We start from the raw sequence: 15,392 nt of genomic DNA, 5'->3' as shown, positions 1-15,392 counted from the left end.
CAGTATCTCCTTGCCTAAATATAATGTTTCAGAACCATGTACTAGGGAGCAAAAAGAGAAAGTTCTGTAGTTCTGATTAAAGGAGTGAGAAAATTAACATTTATTAATACTTATCATAGGGAAGGAAAAAGTCCCCCTACATTTTCTGTTTCTTTTCTCTGATTTTTTTTTTTTTTTGCCCCAGATTCTGTTCACTCTCACAGTGGTAGCATTATCCAGCAGCAGTAGAAGCTTGCTTGCTCATTCACTTACTGCTCAGTTGTGTCCAACTCTTGGCAGATCTTTGGACTGAAGCCCGCCAAGCTCCTCTGTCCATGGGATTTTTCAGGCAAGAACACTGGAATGGGATGCCATTTTCTCCTCCAAGGGATCTTCTCAATCCAAGGATTGAATCCATGTTTCCTACATCACAGGCAGATTCTTTATCTGCTGAGCCACAGGGAAGCCTGGGAGCTTGGGAGAGTCAAGCATCTGAAGGTAAGGAATCTTCCTCTCTGATAGAACTATGGCTCCAAAAGAGTGGGCCCAATCCCTGTTACATTATTTCTCTCTCTATCTTCCCATTGGTTAGCTATATACGTGGGTATAGTTTCATAAGTATATGGCAGAGAGAGATAACTAGCCCCAGATTTCTCAAGAGAGGATAGAAAAGAGGAGACCCAGGCAACTGGAAAGTAATGGAGAGATTACAGAGAGGGAGATGCTTAATAAAAAACCTCAAAAAGTTGCTTGTGAAATTCTGAGTTTACACCTAAGGAGCACATGGAAGGATCTGCATTATTTAGCAAAGAAAAGGCTGTGAGAGCCACACTAACAGATAGACCATCCCCAAGCACCAACTGACCACTGAATGATGCACACACAAGATAAATCTGACGGTCATGACAAAGACTTTGAAAAATGTCCTGATACTGGAATTATAGCCCAGGGAAAGCAGTATGGAACTTGTGGCATGACTTACCAAAAATATAAGTATTCTGCACAATTTAAACAAAACCCAGGCTCTTATGACACAATATTCATAATGTTCAGGATATAATTCAACATTATTCAGTGTATTAAAAATCAGAACAATATAAATTCACATTAAAAAAAAATGATGCCATAGCTGAGATAATACAGATGTCACAAAGACTTAAACTATGCTGAGTAAGTAACTGGGACAACTGCTGAAACCAAAGAAAAATAAAACTTCTCAAGAAAGGAGTCAAAGATATAAGTAAGAACTAAATGAATATTTTAGAACTGAAAAGTTCAATAACAAAAATGGGCTGAATGGGTTTGACATCATAATAGAGAAGTCACTAAACTTGAAGATAGACCAACAGAAACTAAGTACTCTCAAGAAAAAAAGGGAAGAATGTTGGGGGGGGAGCAGTCTTGGTCATTTATAGGATAATAATAAAAGGTTCAATATTTGTGCAATTGGAATCTGAGATGGAGAGGAATGTAGTATATGGGACACATATTTAGCAAATAATAGCCACTAAGGAAGTCCAATAACGACAACAACCCCCTCAAACAGATTCATGAAGCTCAGTAAATGCCAAATAGGATAAACTTAAAATTTATACCCAGCTACATCAAAAGAAAGCTGTCAAAAACTAAAGGAAACGATAACAACAAAATTAGGGAAAAACATGTGAATTTCACAGTAAGAAACAAGAACTTAAAAAAAAGCTGTAGATTTCTCATCAGAAACTAAGAAATTCTGAAGAAAGAGTCACAGCAGCTTTAAAGTGATGGGAGAAAAGTATTTCATCCCCAAATGCTATATCCAGTGATGACATATTAAAGGAAGGAAAGTGAAATAAAGACATCCTCAATGAAGAAAAATTAAGAGCATTCATAGCCAGTAAACCTGTTTTAAAAGCACTGCTAAAATTTTTTTTCAGACAGAAGAGAAATAATTTTAGAAGGAAATGCTGAACAAAGTTAATCAAGAACAACAGAGATAATCAATATCTGAATAAATATATTATAATAGACTAATCTATACAGAAAGGATCTTAATGATCTAGATAACCATGTGGTACGATCACTCACCTAGAGCCAGACATCCTGGAATGCAAAGTCAAGCTGTCTTTAGGAAGCATCACTAAAAACAAAGCTAGTGGAGGTGATGGAATTTCAGCTGAGCTACTTCAAATCCTAAAAGATGATGCTGTGAAAATGCTGAACTCAACATGCCAGCAAATTTGGAAAATTCAGCGTGGCCACGGGATTGGAAATTGTGAGTTTGTATTCCAATCCCAAAGAAAGGCAATGCCAAAGAATGCTCAAACTACCACACAATTGCACTCATCTCACACACTAGCAAAGTAATGCTCAAACTTCTGAAAGTGAGGCTTCAACAGTATGTGAACCAAAAACTTCCAGAAGTTCAAGCTGGATTTAGAAAAGGCAGAGGAATCAGAGATCAAATTGCCAAAATCCGTTGGATCATCAAAAAAGCAAGAGAGTTCCAGAAAAACATCCATTTCTGCTTTATTGACTACACCAAAGCCTTTGACTGTGTGGATTAGAACAAACTGTGGAAAATTCTTCAAGAGATGGGAATACAGGACCACCTGACGTGCCTCTTGAGAAATCTGTATGCAGGTCAAGAAGCAACAGTTAGAACTGGACATGAAATAATTGACTGGTTCCAAATTGGGAAGGGAGTACATCAAGGCTGTATATTGTCACCCAGCTTATTTAACTTATATGCAGAGTACATCATGTGAAATGCCAGGCTGGATGAAGCACAAGCTGGAATCAAGTTTGCCAGGACAAATATCAATAACCTCAGATATGTAGATGACACCACCCTTATGGCAAAAAGTGAAGAACTTGAAGAGACTCTTGATGAAAGTGAAAGAGGAGAGTGAAAAAGTTGGCTTAAAACTCAACATTCAAAATACAAAGATCATAGCATTTGGTCCCATCACTTCATGGCAAATAGATGGGGAAACAGTGGAAACAGTAAGAGACTTTATTTTCTTGGGCTCCAAAATCATTGCAGATGGTGACTTCAGCCATGAAATTAAAAGATGCTTGCTCCTTGGAAGAAAAGCTATGACCAACCTAGACAACATATTAAAAAGCAGAGACATTACTTTGCTGCAAAAGGTCTGTTTAGTCAAACCTATGGTTTTTCATGTAGTCATGTATGGATGTGAGAGTTGGACCATAAGGAAAGCTGAATACTGAAGAAGTGATGTTTTTGAACTGTGGTGTTGGAGAAGACTCTTGAGAATCCCTTGGACTTCAAGGAGATCCAACATGTCAATCTTAAGGGAAATCAGTTCTGAAAATTCATTGGAAAGACTGATGCTGAAGTTGAAGCTCTAATACTTTGGTAACTGAAGTGAAGAAGTGACTCATTGTAAGAGACCCTGATGCTGGGAAAGATTGAAGGCAGGAGGAAAGGGGGATGACAGAGGATGAGATGTTTGGATGACATCACTGACTCAATGGACATGAGTTTCAGCAAGCTCCAGGAATTGGTGATGGACTGGGAAGCCTGGTGTGCTGCAGTCCATGGGGTCACAAAGAGTCAAACACAACTGTGTGACTGAACTGAACTGAATAGACTAATCTATTCTTCTCAATTAAAAAAAAAAAAACAAAAACTATCTCACAATTAAAAGCAAAGTTGTAACACTTTTTGATGTGACTGTCAATATATGTAGATACGATATATAAAGCAACTCTAAGATAAAGAGAAAAGTGAAAGGTTCAGTCAGTCGACCAGTCATGTCTGATTCTATATGATCCAATGAAGCTCATCATGGAGTTCTGCACACAGAATTCTCCAGGAAAGCATACTGGAGTGGGTAGTTCTTCCCTATCCAAGGGATTGAACTCAGGTCTCCTGCATTGCACTAGATTCTTTACCATCAAGCCATCAGGGAAGATGAAGGAGGGCAATAATAACACTACTATATAGGTAGTGAAATTTCTACATTTCACTTGGAGTGCTAAAGTATTTATTTAAAATAGAGAAAATTTGTGTATGTACACTATAATCCCTAAAACAACAACAAGAAACATGTACACATATTTTAATTTAAAACACAATATAGAGGGGACTTCCCTGGTGTTCCAGTGGTTAAGAATCTGCCTTGCAGTGCAAGGGACATGGGTTCAATCCCTGGTAGGGGAATTAAGATCCTACATGCTTCAGAGCAACTAAGCCACTGCGTGCCACATCTAGAGAGCCGATGCCCCACAATGAAAGATCTCATCTGCTGCAACTAAGACCCGATGCAGTCAAATAAATAAACATTAAAACAATGAAATGTAACATACAGGCTAGAATGACATATTATGATTTTGAAATACGTATAATAAAGTAAGAAAGGGAAAACAAAAGAACAAAAAGCAGAGGAAATGAATAGAAAGCAAATAACAGGATGGCAGAATGAAATCAAAACATATTAATAGTCATAAATGCAAATGCTTCAAATGCCTCTGTCAAAAGACAGATATTACCAGCATGGATTAAAAATTATACATACCATATATATTATCTGTATAAGAAACTCAGTTTACATATAGTGATATAATAAATGAAAAGATGAAAAAGATACAATATATACTCATTTAAAGCCAAACAAATAAATAGGTGTGACTATAGTATTAGGCAAAGTTGATGTCAGAGCAAAGACATTATCAAGGACAACTTTGTAGTCTATTATAATGAATTATGTTTATATTCTGATGTAAATGGAGAGTCACTGGATAATTTTTAGCAAGGTAATGATGATATAAATGTGAAATTTAAAGATAATTACTCTAGCTACTTGAAGGAAAGAAGCATTGAAGAGGTTATGTAACTGGTTCGGATGGGAAATCTCACCAGGATGGTTATACTAGAAAATGATCAATTTGGAAATATTTTCTCATTAAGAACTTTAGCACTCTTAATGAGTAGGTTGGGTGGTTTAAAAGAAGATTAAAAAAAACCCACCATTTTGAGTCTTAACAATAAAAATAATGCAATTGTCATCACTGGAGATTGTCTTAAGGGATATGAGTATGTGGGTGTGTGTATACAGCTTTAGAAGAAGATAGATTAGGAGATCAATTTAGAACATGTTAATTTTGAGATGTGTATTAGGAACAAAAGTACACACTGTTCATCTGAAACTATCTAACATTGTTAATCAGCTATAACCCAATACAAAATAAAAAGTTAAAAAAAAAAGAAATACAAGCACAAATTTTAAGTAAAAACCTAATATAGAATGCTAGAATTTCAGAGGGGAGGTCTAGGTGGTAAGTATAAAGTAAGAGAGGTCTGGGATAAGAGGAAAAACAAGCAAAGGAAATTAAAGAAATAATGGCGAGTTTAAAAGGAAAATCAAGACTGTACTGTTCTACACATCAAATGAAGGACTTACACCTGGAAGGAGGGAGTTATTGTTGCTGCCGGATACCTCAGGAAGCAACAGTTAGAACTGGACATGGAACAATGGACTGGTTCCAAATTGGGAAAGGAGGATATCAAGGCTGCATATTGTCACCCCGCTTATTTAACTTATATGCAGAGTACATCATGAGAAATGCTTGGCTGGAAGAAGCACAAGCTGGAATCAAGATTGCCAGGAGAAATATCAATAACCTCAGATATGCAGATGACACCACCCTTATGGCAGAAAGTGAAGAGGAACTAAAGAGCCTCTTAAAGAAAGTGAAAGAGGAGAGTGAAACAAGCTGGCTTAAAACTCAACATTCAAAAAACGAAGATCATGGCATCTGGTCCCATCACTTCATGGCAAACAGATGGGCCAAGACTATGACTGAAAAGACTGAAAACTAGCAGAACTGAGGTCATAGGAAGCATAGTTAAATCACTATCAGAAAAAGGAAGCAAGACAATAAATGTAAAAAACCTGAACATCAAAGACATTCTTGAACTAGGTACTAAATACACGAAATAAAAATTTTTAAAAAGTAGACCATATACACAGGAAATTATAAATGCTAGCCATGCAAATAGAAGATGAAAAGACATTTTCTCAGAATAACAATTGTATGGAAAAATCTGAAATACAGCACCTTAACTTGAAATAAATACAGTCAAATGAACATTTTTTTAAAATATAAAAGCACTTTGTTTCAGAAACAGAAAAATCTAAAAGAGAAAATAAATAAATAAATAAAATGAGAAGAATTAAAATTAGTGTTGCTTGAACTAATGACACAAATGAAAGAAAAAGATAAAATCTCATCAGAAATAAAGATGAAATTAGAAGATGCACAAGAAAGAATAGAATTAAGTAAAAAACATACCAAAAAACCCATAAAAAACAAAAGAATAATAATGAGATTTTGTTAAAAAAATAAGGAAAAAGGGATGAAGAAAAATTGATTAAAGTGAATAACATGTAAAGAATGTCAGACTTCATGTACTGGTGTCTCTAAGGAAGAAGATTTAAAAATACTAAAATGAACTAATATTTAAAGTTACAAATCAAGAATTTCTAGAAATTAGGGAAGATCTTAATCTACACATTTAAAAAATCCACTGAGTACAAGGAAAATTCAACCAAAATGATCAATATGTTTCAACATATCCTAGGTAAAACTGCTAGATTTTAAACATAAAGAAAAATCCTCAGGGACTCAAGGCTAAAATATTTATGCACAATTACTTTCCTTGGAGAGTCAAATTGACATCATATTTTCAAAACACACAGAAAGAAAGGCAAGAGTGTAACTTTTCCACTAATAGTGCTGAAATCATTTTGATATTTGGCAAAACTAATACAATTATGTAAAGTTTAAAAATAAAATAAAATTAGAAAAAAAAAAAAAAAAAAACAATTGAACAGTCATTTGGTAAAATATATGGTTGGACCATTGTCGCACCCCATTGTCTATGCCCCAACCAGTAACGCCGAAGAAGCTGAAGTTGAACAGTTCTATGAAGACCTACAAGACCTTCTAGAACTAATACCCCCAAAAGATGTATTTTCATTACAGGGGACTGGAATGCAAAAGTAGGAAGTCAAGAAACACCTGGAGTAACAGGCAAATTTGGCCTTGGAGTACAAAATGAAGCAGAGCAAAGGCTAACAGAGTTTTGCCAAGAGAACACACTGGTCATAGAAAACACCCACTTCCAACAACACAAGAGACGACTACATATTGACATCACCAGATGGTCAATACCAAAATCAGACTGATTATATTCTTTGCAGCCAAATATGGAGAAGCTCTACACAGTCAGCAAAAACAAGACTGGGAGCTGACTATGGCTCAGATCATGAACTCCTTATTGCCAAATTCAGACTTATATTGAAGAAAGCAGCGAAACCACTAAACCATACAGGTATGACCTAAATCAAATGCCTTTGATTATACAGTATAAGTGGCAAATAGATTCAAGGGATTAGATCTGATAGAGTACCTGAAGAACTATGGACAGAGGTTCATGACATTGTACAGGAGGCAGTGATCAACCATCCCCAAGAAAAAGAAATTAAAAAATGCAAAAGAAGGTCTGAGAAGGTCTTACAAATAGCTGAGAAAAGAAGATAATCTAAAGGGAAAGGAGAAAAGGAAACATATTCCCATTTGAATGCAGAGTTCCAGAGAACAAGGAGAGATAGGAAAGCCTTCTTCAGCGATTAGTGCAAGGAAATAGAAGAAAACAATAGAATGGAAAAGACTGGAGGTCTCTTCAAGAAAATTAGAGGTACCAAGGGAACATTTCATGCAAAGATGGGCTCGATAAAGGACAGAAATGGTATGGACCTAACAGAAGCAGAAGATATTAAACAGAGGTGGTAAAAATATACCGAAAATTATACAAAAAAAGATCTTCATGAACCAGATAACCACGATGGTGTGATCACTGGACTAGAGCCAGGCATCATGGCATGTGAGGTCAAGTGGGCCTTAGGAAGCGTCACTATGAACAAAGCTAGTGGAGGTGATGGAATTCTAGCTGAGCTATTTCAAATCGTAAACGATGATGCTGTGAAAGTGCTGCACTCATTATGCCAGCAAATTTGGAAAACTCAGCAGTGGCCACAGGACTGGAAAAGGTCAGTTTTCATTCCAATCCGAAAGAAGGGCAATGCCAAAGAATGCTCAGACTACTGCACAATTGCACTCATCTCACATGCTAGGAAAGTAATGCTCAAGATTCTCCAACCAGGCTTCAACAGTACATGAACTGTGAACTTCCAGATGTTAAAGTTGTATTTAGAAAAGGCAGAGGAATCAGAGATCAAATTACTAACATCCATTGGATCATAGAAAAAGCAAGAGAGTTCCAAAGAAACATCTACTTCTGCTTTATTGATCATGCCAATGCCTTTTATTGTGAGGATCACAGAAAACTGTGGAAAATTCTTAAAGAGATGGGAATACCAGACCACCTGAGCTGCCTTCTGAGAAATCTGCATGCAGGTCAAGAAGCAGCAGTTAGAACTGGATATGGAACAATAGAGTGGTTCCAAATTGGAAAAGGAGTATGCCAAGGCTATATATTATCATCTTCTTATTTAATTTATATGCAGAGTACATCATGTGAAATGCCAGGCTGGATAAAACACAAGCTGGAATCAAGATTGCAGGGAGAGATATCAATAACCTCAGATGCATAGATGACACTACCCTTAAGGTAGAAGCAAAGAGGAACTAATAGCCTCTTGATAAAAGTGAAAAAGGAGAGTTAAAAGTTGGCTTAAAACTCAACATTCAGAAAACTAAGATCATGGCATCTGGTCCCATCACTTCATGGCAAATAGATGGGGCAACAAAGGAAACAGTGAGAAATTTTATTTTCTTGGGCTCCAAAATCACTGCAGATGGTGACTGCAGCCATGAAATTAAAAGACTCTTGCTCCTTGGAAGAAAAGCTATGATCAACCTAGACAGCATATTAAAAAGCACAGACATTACTTTGCTGACAAAGGTCTGTCTAGTCAAAGTTATGGTTTTTCCAGTAGTCATGTATGGATGTGAGAGTTGGACTATAAAGAAAGCTGAGCGCCGAAGAATTGATGCTTTTAAACTGTGGTGTTGGAGAAGACTCTTGAGAGTCCCTTGGACTGCATGGAGATCCAACCAGTCCATCTTAAAGGAAAGCAGTCCTGAATATTCTTTGCAAAGACTGATGCTGAAGTTGAAATTGCAATATTTTGCCACCTGATGTGAAGAACTGACTCACTGGAAAAGACCCTGATGCTGAGAAGGGTGAAGGCAGGCAGAGAAGGGGATGAGATGAGGATGGCATCACCACCTCAGTGGACGTGGTTTTGAGTAATTTCTGGGAGTTGTTAATGGAGAAGGAAGCCTGGTATGCTCCAGTCCCTGGGGTTACAAAGAGTCGGACGTGACTGAGCATCTGAACTGAACTGATTGTCACAACACACGTAAGGATTAGTTCTTGACATATTAGCATTCTAAATATATAAGGAAACTTACACAAGGGTTAGAGAGATACAAATAAATTCATTTGTTGCACAGTCAGACCTTCTAACTATACCTAAGAATCCATGTGAAACAAAAGAAAATGATAAAGTTTACTATATTAATTAAGAGGAAAGTTGGTAATAATAAAACCATAAGCACTCTTCAAAGACAATGAATACAATTGTAGCACCTATCATAAATGAAGGGTTAATATTAACAATTTAAAAATTTGAGGCTGATAGGACCAAAAGCCGTATATTGGAAAGGAACATACATGTTTATGCTATTCAAAAAAAGAAATGTAACTTAGAATAAGATAAATGCAAATCTAAATGACAATGGGTTATCACCTTTTCCTCAGATCAGTTTGACAAAATTCACCACCTGACAATAACTTCTGTTGGCAGTGCTGTGGGGAAGTAGGCTTTTTCATACATTGATGACAGGAATATAAATGACATAGCTTCTATAGACAAAAATTTGTCAATATCTAGCAAAATATCACATCTACCTATACTTCAATATTTTAATGCCACTTCTAGGAATTTATCCTGAAGATTCACCTCTATAAATATAAGTATTCATAAATAAGAGTTATTTATTATACATTTTATAATCACAAAATATTGAAAGTAGTTAAATTTTTAAGCATAGGAGATTGGTTTAAGAAATTATAGTACATATAATATATATAGTACATATAGTACTTATAATGTGGTACCCCGAAGCTAGAACTGTGAATGAATGAAAAAGAAATTGCATTGAGTACTCTCCAGGAGATAATTCAAAGAACTGCAAAAACACATAGTATGCTACCTTTTGTGTGAGAAAAACATATACATAGATTTACTTTTCATTAGTGAATACAGCAAAGAAAGAATAAAAAAGACCACATAGATGGCTCTCTCCAAAAGCTAAGAAATGTGGTGAAAGAGATAGAAGAGGAATGATATTTCTGTGATTAAAATTATTCTGTAGTGTTTCTTGGAAGTATACATTTTAAATTTACATTAAAAAAAATGTTTTTTTTGCTTAATTCCCACAAGAATGGGAAGAATGAGATATTCTAAAACTGAAAGAAAACTAAAAAAAAGAATCTAATTTTATGACAAAATATGACAATCATATAGACTAGAAGGAGAGAAGCAAGGAAGGGAAGGAAGGAAAATGTAGCTTAATCCAAATAATAATTCATGAGTACAGTATCTGTCTATATACCCTCTGTACTGGGAAGTCCAAGTGGAAGCTTAAACTTTATTTTAGTAGTTTTGCTTATTATAGCAGTTTGCACATAAAAATTATAAAACTGTTTTAGAATCTTAAATTATATCCACTATTTTAGATGTATTATACTACTGAGCAGAAGAGTAAATGTGTTCAATGTTGTAGAGAGTCAGGATTCTCACTAAGGAAGAATGGGGAAAAAAGAGGAATAGTGTAAGGAAGAAAGAACACTGTGCATTAGAATGTGCACAATACTTTTAATGCATTAGAATTAAAAGTATTGCTATGAATACATAATTTTAAAAATATGTATACATGCAAATTAATGTTTACATGCAATGAATATGTATTTATGCATGTGTATAAGTATAATTATTTATATCTGTATGCATACGTATGTATATATGTGTGTTGTTGTTGTTTACTCGCTAAGTTGTGTCTGACTCTTTGTGACCCCATGGACCATAGCCCACCAGGCTCGTCTGTCCATGAGATTTCCCAGTCAAGAATAGTGGAGTGGGTTGCCATCTCCTTCTCCACGTATACTCTGTGTGTGTGTGTGTGTACGTATATTTCCTAGTTCGGATGGCTGAAAGGTCTATAGAAGCACAGACACCTCAGTAGCAATGAGCACATTTTGTGCCCAAATCTTGATCACTACATTCAGTCCCCACTGAAGGGAACCAGAGTTCATTCTGAGGAATGGTTGAGCTCATAGATAGTTCAGGGTAGGTACATAATGAGCCTGGAATACCATGCTATGCCGGAAAACAAGAAAGCACTCAAAAAATTGTAAGGGCCTATCACAAGAATACAAATACCAGACTGAAGGGATTTCCAAAGGCCAAACATAGGTAATGTTAGTCAAAAATGATGAAGTACAGGCGTGGACTGTAAACCAAAAACGTATAAGAAATCCTGGGCCCATAATAAATAAATAAATGCATAAATAGGAAGAGATTTTGCTTATAGTAAAATGCTGAATGACAGCTGGTAAATGTGGAAGGAAGGCTGGAGTTGGAAAACAATCATTTTGCAACAATCCTGGTAAAGCTTTCATCAGGCAAAATTATCATGGATGGTAAGTCTAGGGGGAAATTTTGAAAGGGAACAGAAAATTTTCATTAATGTTTCTCTTCACAGACTGTTTACTAGTTTTTTGGAGGAAAAAAAAATAATAACAGTAATCATAAAATGGAGAAATCTGAAGACATTGGATATGTGAGTGAAATTAAAAATTACCAATGCAAGACAGATGGACACTGCATTCCTCCAGATGTGCTGCTGAAAGATGAAAGCAATGCTATTTCAGTCAAAAAGAGGGAAGGTTATTTTTTCATTAGCCAAAATAATCTGCAGTGGGATATATTTTATTTTTATGAAACATCAATGCCATAAAAGATAAAAACCTGTGGAAATTACTCCAATAAGTAGGCTAAAGAGATATGACAATGACATGGAATAACTAACTCTAGGCTAGATCCTGTACTTGGGCAGTAGCAGCGAGGGGTGGGGAGATATAAAGACATTATGAATCAACAGACAAATGTGGAATATGAACAGTAGATTAGATAAATTTATGGTAGCATATAAATGTATGAAGATAATAACTGTGGTATAGTAATAAAATAATATATTCTTACATTTAGGAACTATGCAATGACATATTTAGGATTAAAGGGCCATCAATGATACATGTGAACCACTCTCTAATGTTTCAGAGAAAAAATTAGAGGGTTTCTGTGTGTGTATGTGTGTGTGACAAAGAGAGAAAGCAAGTGGAATAAAAAGTTGGCAATAAGTGAACATGGGTACATGGTATGCTTAGCACTATTGTTACTGTTAGAACTTTAATAAATTTTGAAATCATTTCCAAATTAAAAACTAAAAAACTTAAAAAGCATCAATCATTTGGCAACATAGAAGCTATTGATGATCCTGTCATGGTAATTTTTGAAGGTGTGACAGGATGAAAACAGACTGAAGTATGCTTTGAAAATACAAAAACTGAAAGTGTCGAAACCATAAGGGTATCTTTCAAGAAGTTTTTGCTGCCCAGTAGAGGTTGAGAAACCTATATGCTGGTCAGGAAGCAACAGTTAGAACTGGACATGGAACAACAGACTGGATCCAAATAGGAAAAGGAGTACGTCAAGGCTGTATATTGTCACCCTGCTTATTTAACTTATATACAGAGTACATCATGAGAAACGCTGGGCTGGAAGAAGCACAAGCTGGAATCAAGATTGCTTGGAGAAATATCAATAACCTCAGATATGCAGATGACACCACCCTTATGGCAGAAAGTGTAAAGGAACTAAAAAGCCTCTTGATGAAAGTGAAGTGGAGAGTGAAAAAGTTGGCTTAAAGCTCAACATTCAGAAAACGAAGATCATGGCATCTGGTCCCATCACTTCATGGCAAATAGATGGGGAAACAGTGTCAGACTTTATTTTTCGGGGGCTCCAAAATCACTACAGATGGTGATTGCAGTCATGAAATTAAAAGATGCTTACTTCTTGGAAGGAAAGTTATGACCGACCTAGATAGCATATTAAAAAGCAGAGATATTACTTTGCCAACAAAGGTCCGTCTAGTCAAGGCTATGGTTTTTCCAGTGGTCAGTTATGGATGTTAGAGTTGGACTGTGAAGAAAGTTGAGCGCCAAAGAACTGATGCTTTTGAACCGTGGTGTTGGAGAAGACTCTTGAGATTCCCTTGGACTTCAAGGAGGTCCAACCAGTCCATCCTAAGCAGATGAGCCCTGGGTGTTCATTAGAAGGACTGATGCTAAAGCTGAAACGCCAATACTTTGGCTACCTGATGCCAAGAGCTGACTCATTGGAAAAGACCCTGATTGTGGGAGGGATTGGGGGCAGGAGGAGAAGGGGATGACAGAGGATGAGATGGCTGCATGGCATCACAGACTCGATGGACGTGAGTCTGAGTGAACTCCGGGAGTTGGTGATGGACAGGGAGGCCTGGCGTGCTGCGATTCATGGGGTTGCAAAGAGTCGGACAAGACTGAGCCACTGAACTGAACTGAACTGAGAGCATAAAAAGGATTTCCTGGTAGCTCAGTCAGTAAAGAATCCATCTGCAATGCAGGAAACCCAGGTCAATGCATGGATCCAGAAGATCCCCTGGAGAAGGGAATGGCAACTGACTCTAGTATTCTTGTCAGGGAAATCCCATGGACAGAGGAGCCTGGCAGGCTATGGTCCATGGTGTTGCAAGAACTGGACATGACTTAGCGACTAAACCACCATCACCAGAGCACAAAAAAGGATTTTAGCTGTTAGGTGGAAGTAGAGTTTAGAGAAGTTTTCATAAAATTGGGAATAGAAGTTGCCTGTTATAAGCAAATTATTCTTTAGAAAATTAAAAGTACTAGTAAGTGAAAGAAAGCTAGTGGAGTGATGTCCTTGAACAGGCTTGAAAGGATAGAATCTACACTGCATGTGGGGATTAGACATGACATTTATGTTTCAAAGATGGTGCTGGAAGGGAGGACAAGTGAACAGTGTGGTTACTGCTGAAGGAGGTGGACATGTTGAGGGGAGGGTGTGAAATTTCTGTACCTGCCACATGTAAGCTACTTCATTAAGTGCCAAAGATGGAAAGATGAACATGATATTATCCCCGCCCTTGAGCAGTCTGTGGTCTAGGGGAGGAGACCAAAAAGAAAAAAAAAAAAGGCATTTCAATTCGTAAAGTGCTGTACTGAGTCAGGAAATGCTTCTAAAAGAAAAATTATCTCAACTGAGATCTGGAGACTATAGAGGCATTGATCAGTTTAAAACAGTGGAACCAAAGCTCTTGGCAGAAGCCTAGAAAGGGGACTGTATGTGATGGGGCCCTGCATGTATCTCGGTAGGGTAAGAATATGGTCTTTCAGGTGCTTTGAGCATAGCATGAAATGAGACAAGAGACAAGAGAGATTAGGTAATAAATGTTCTTCTGTGCCATGTTAAGGAGTTTGATCAGCACCGTCAAGACAATGGTTGGCCTATAAAATACTGGTAAGTAAACAGCATGATCATTTGCTTATTGGAAGCCTACCCTCGCTGCTATTTTGTGTGTCATAATAAAAACAGCTAAAAATTGTGTGCTGACTGCTAAGCCATGTACAAAGCTCCTTATATATGATATCATTGATCTTACAATAGTGCTGTGAACTAGATGCTGTTGCTATTTGCATTTTATAGAAAGGTTAGCAAAAGAACAGGTAATTTACTGATGACCTAAAGTTTACACAATACATTAGGTATTAGGGATAGAGTAGTGAGCAATGCAGAGTAAGTCCCGCCTTTCAGGTGAAAAAAAGTGGGTGAGTAATAAGCAACTAAACTTTGGAAACTGTTCCCTTGCTATGAACAAGGTGAAACAGGGATATTTTTAGAGTATGAATGAGAGTGGAAGTGGAAGCTTTTTCAGTTCAGGTCATTAAAATAGGTAATGCTGAGTTGAAATTTAAATTGTAATCTGACTGATTCAAACCCTTTTTTTTTTTTATCCATTCACAAGCCTCTGTTGAGTGCCTACTGTATGTATGCTAGATGCCCTTGTAGATGTTAGAGACACAACAGTAAACAAACATAAAAATTCCTGTTCTATCAAGTTTTATTTATTTGGGGAAATAGGGTAAAAAGAAAGAGGAACCATTCTAAATAGGGAAGAAACTAAAGCTCAGAGAGATTAATGAAGGACAGAATGATAGTAAGAGGTCAAATTTTTAAGGTGCTGATGGGGTT

The 15,392-nt window shown here is 36.6% G+C and overlaps 1 long non-coding RNA gene across 14 annotated transcripts in view; it reads right to left on the bottom strand.

The window, feature by feature from the left end:
* LOC147369852 (uncharacterized) overlaps positions 1–15,392 on the bottom strand; it is a 1,128,106-nt gene that overhangs the window by 844,666 nt on the left and 268,048 nt on the right. The window lies entirely within an intron of this gene.

Source organism: Bos grunniens, chromosome 7, assembly GCF_055505025.1.
Source record: "Bos grunniens cultivar Pamir isolate PY7600 chromosome 7, Bosgru_T2T1.0, whole genome shotgun sequence".
Classification (NCBI taxonomy): domain Eukaryota; kingdom Metazoa; phylum Chordata; class Mammalia; order Artiodactyla; family Bovidae; genus Bos; species Bos grunniens.
The sequence above is the reverse complement of the archived record's forward strand: the minus strand, read 5'-3'. Positions and strand labels throughout refer to the sequence as shown.